Source organism: Muscardinus avellanarius (genome assembly GCF_963383645.1).
Source record: "Muscardinus avellanarius genome assembly, chromosome: 18".
In the NCBI taxonomy this organism is placed as follows: domain Eukaryota; kingdom Metazoa; phylum Chordata; class Mammalia; order Rodentia; family Gliridae; genus Muscardinus; species Muscardinus avellanarius.
Window position 1 is genome coordinate 37,626,401 of NC_137804.1, and position 4,622 is coordinate 37,631,022.

Sequence of the window (4,622 nt, forward strand, 5' to 3'; positions counted from 1 at the left end):
ATTTTATTCGTGTGTGTGTGTGTGTGTGTGTGTGTGTGTGTGTGTTACAGGGGGTGGAACCCAGAGGCTTTTCTACCTCTGGGCTACACTCCCAGACCTATTTTATACTTTATTTGGAAACAGGATCTCACTAAGTTGCTAAGAGCCTCACTAAGTAGCTGAGGCTGGCTTCAAACCTGTGCGATCCTCCTGTCTCAGCCTCCCAAGCATGGGGATTACAAGCGTGCACCACCAACACCCGGCTTTTATTCTTTATTTTTTGAAACAGAGTCTCACTGAGTTGCAAAGATCCTCACTAAGTAGTAGCTGAGGCTGTCCAGGAACTGTGATCCTCCTGCCTCCGCCTCTCAAATGCTGGGATTACAAGTGTGTACCACCATGCCCAGCTTTCTCATTAAGTTTCAGAGGCCAGCCTTGAGCTGTCTCAGCCTATCAAGTACTAGGATTACAGGCATTTGCCACCCATGCCTGGCAAAAACTGAGATTTTGGGATGAGGCTGGGTGCAAGGATTTCTTCAGGTGGAACTTAAAGATACCCCAGGAGTTTCTCTCAGAGATCCTACCAAGGATATAGAACATCACTTTTCTCTGGTTAGAGACCTCTCAAGAGACCTTCTGAATATTTAATTTATTTATTTACGGTGCTTGAGATGAAACTCAAGGCCTCCTACGAAGGCACAGGCTAGCACACTCTACCGCCCAGACACATTCTTCAGCTCAAAAGACTGTGAAGCTCTCGTCCAAATCTTTCCACGTTCATCCCTACCCAACCCAATCTGTTCCCCCTTGGGCTTAGGAAACAGAATGGGTGGGAAGGTGGTTCTTCCATCCCCACTGCTCTCCTTGGAAAAGTGCTGAGACTTCTGATCTCTGCTATGATTTTCCTGTGTTGACAGAAAAAAAGAACAAGCCAGGCGTGGTGGGACCTGTAATCCCAGTACTAGAGAGGCTGAGATAGGAGGATCGAAGGTTTGAGGCCAGCCACAGCAATGTAGCAAGACCCTGTTTTTTTTTTTTTTTTTTTTTTTTTTTGTGTGTGTGTGTGTGTGTGGTACTGGGGATGGAACTCAGGGGCCTTCTACCTCTGGGCTACACTCTCAGACATATTTTTTATATTTTATTTGGAAACAGGGTCTCGTAAACCAGCTTAGGCTGGCTTCGAACTTGTGCAATCCTCCTGTCTCAGCCTCCCAAGCTGGGGGGTGGGGGGGTCCAAGCATTCGCCACCACGCCCAGCTAAGACCCTGTTTCAAAATTTAACAAAAGAGCCAGGCGTGGTGGTGCACGCTTGTAATCCCAATATTCGGGAGGCTGAGACCAGAGGATCGCGGTTTGTGGACAGCCTCAGCTACTCAGTGAGGCCCTCTGCAACTCAGTGAGACCTGGTTTCAAAATAAAGAATAAAAAATAGGGCAGGGGGTGTAACTTGGATGTTGAATGCCCCTGGGTTCCATCCCCAGACCCACAAAAAATAAAAAAATAAAATAATAAAATAAAAAGCAGGGCTGGGGAGTATAGATCAGAGGTGGAATGCCCTGGGTTCAATTCCCAGTACCACAAAAATAAACATACAAATTACTTGGTCCTTTTGTACCAAAATAAAAAAGGACGGGGAACATAGCTCTGTGGTAGAGCACCCCTGGGTTTAATTCCCTAGTACTTAAAAAAATAAAAAGCTGAATGTGGTAGTACATGCTTGTAATCCCTGTACTTGGAAGCTGAAACAGGAGGATCTCAGACTCAGCTACTTAGTGAGGCCCTCTACAACTTAATGAGACCCTGTTTCAAAATAAAGAATAAAAATAGGGCTGGGGTCTGTGGCTCAGAGATAGAATGCCCCTGGGTTTAATCTTCAATACCAAAAACAAAAAATAAATAAATATGCCTGGCGTAGTCACCCATGCTTGTAATCCCAATAATTGGGAGGCTGAGACAGGAGGATCGCGCAGGTTCAAAACCAGCCTTAGCTACTTAGTGAGGCTCTCAGCAACTTGTGAGACCCTGTTTCTAAAACAAAATATAAAATAGTTCTGGGAGTGTAGCCTGGAGGTAGAAGGCCCTGGGTTCCAGCGCCAGTACCACAAAAATAAACAAATATAATAAATAAATGAATAAATAAACACACAAGTCGAGCATGGTGGCGCATGCTTGTAATCCCAGCATTCAGGAAGCTGAGATTGGAGGGTCACGTTTCGCACACAGACAGCCTCAGCTACTTCATGAGGCCCTTTGCAATTCAGTGAGACTCTGTTTCAAAATAAGAATAAAAACTAGGGCTGGGTGTGTAGCTCGGAGGTATAATGCCCCTGGGTTCCATCCCCAGTACCGCAAATAAATAAATAAATAAATAAATAAATAAATAAAGCACCTCTTCAGACTCCCTCTGACCATGTATCCACTCCCAGATTGTCTATCATATCATCCTGTTTGATTTAATTAATTAATTTATTTGTGTGTGTGTGTGTGTGTGTGTGTGTGTGTGTGTGTGTCTGGGAGTGGAACCCAAGGGCATTCAACCTCCAAGCTATACCTCCTGCCCTCTTTTTTTAATTTTTTGTGGGTCTGAGGATGGAACCCAGGGGCATTCGACCTCTGAGCTACACCCCCTGCTCTATTTTTTATTCTTTATTTTGAAACTGGGCCTCACTCAGTTGCAGAGGGCCTCACAAGGTAGCTGAGGCTGTCCACGAATCATGATCCTCCGGTCTCAGCCTCCTGAATGCTGGGATTACAAACCTGCGCTACCAAGCCTGGTTCCTGCCCTATTTTTTATTCTTTCTTTCTTTTCTTTCTTTTTTTTTTTTGTGGTACTGGGAATGGAACTCAGGGGCCTTCGACCTCCAGTTACACCCCCCAGACCTATTTTTTAAAATATTTTATTTGGAAACAGGTTCTCACTAAGTTGCTGAGAGCCTCACTAAGCTGCTGAGGTTGGCTTTGAACCCGTGCGATCGATCCTCCTGTCTCAGCCTCTCAAGCCCTGGGATTACAAGCGTGTGCCACCACCCCCAGTTTATTCTTTATTTTGCAATAAGGTCTCACTAAGTTATGGAGGGCCTCAGTAAGTAGCTGAGGCTGTCCCCAAACCATGATCCTCCTGTCTCCACTTCCCAAATGCTGGGATTACAAGCGTGGGCCACCGTGCCCAACTTCTCTTTAATTTTATTAATAATACTTTTTTTGGGGGGTGGTACTGGAGGTGGAACCCAGAGGCTTTCTACCTCCGGGCTATACTCCCAGACCCATTTTATATTTTATTTGGAAACAGGGTCTCACTAAGTTGCTGAGAGCCTCACTAAGTAGCTGAGGCTGGCTTCGAACCTGTGCGATCCTCCTGTCTCAGCCTCCCAAGCGCTGGGATTACAAGATTGTGCCACCATGCCCAGCATTAATAATACTTTCTTCTAAAATTATTCTGCTTGTGTATGTGTGTGTGTGTATGTGTGTGTTGTGTGTATTACTGGGGATTAAACTCAAGGGCATTCTACATCTGAGCTACAATCACAGCCTGATGTGTGTGTGTGTGTGTGTGTGTGTGTGTGTGTGTGCATGCAGTACTGGAGATTGAATTCAAAGGTATTCTTACCTCTGAGCTACACCTTCTATATATATATATATATATATATATATATATATATATTGTGTGTGTGTGTGTGTGTGTGTGTGTGTGTGTGTGTGTGGTACTGCGGATGGAACCCAAAGTCATTCTACCTCTGAGCTACACCCCCAGACCTATTTTTTCCTTTATTTTGAAACAGGGTTTCTGAGTTGCGGAGGGCCTCACTTAGTAGCTGAGGCTGTATGCGAACCCTGATCCTCCTGTCTCAGCCTCCCAAATGCTGGGATTGCAAGCGTGCGCCAGCATGTCAGGCTTTTATATTTTGAAACAGGGTCTCACTAGGTTGCTGAGAGTCTACTGCTGAGGCCGTCCTCCAACCTGTGACCCTCCTGTCTCCCTCCCACCGAGACTGCGCACTTGCACCCAAAGCGCAGGGTTCGTTTTTTATTTTTCCACCTTTATGTACTTCTGTGTTTCTAGCGTTTCGGCTAAGGCCTGGCGTGCAGTGGGTGCTTAAGAAACACTTTTAACTGAAGATTCGAGTTTCATTTGCCCAAACGTGAATGGAGATGTCCACTCAGCAGCGTCTCCTCTGCGGGGGCCTCTTGTGTGTCCTGGCCCGGTGTAGGTGCTCCCTGGGGATCAGGAGCGGCGCCGCCCAGGCCCTTCTCCCCCAAGGAGCCTACCCCACCGTGCGTGGTCAAGGGCGAAGGAGCCGATGCTGCGGGCACGGTCCCGTGGGCTTCTGCTACCCAAGGAAGCTGGTGGCCTGTGGCCGCGGTGCAGGGCCGCGCTGATCGGCACCCTTTTGCCCCTTTCCCTTCCAGAAGGATTTGCCCCTGCCCCGGAAAAGCAGCAGGTGAGCTTTGGGGACGGACGCCCGGGGCTGGCGGCCCCTCCTCGCGGCCCGGGTTGGCTCGGCAGCGCCCCCTGGCGCCCGGCGGCAGCCGCAGGGCCCTCCCCTCCCCCTGGCCGCTGCGGCTGCAGCCTCCGCCCCGCGCGCTCGCGCCCCGCGCCGCCGCCGCCGCCGCCGCACCTGCCACCATGTCGCCGCCGCCGGGTC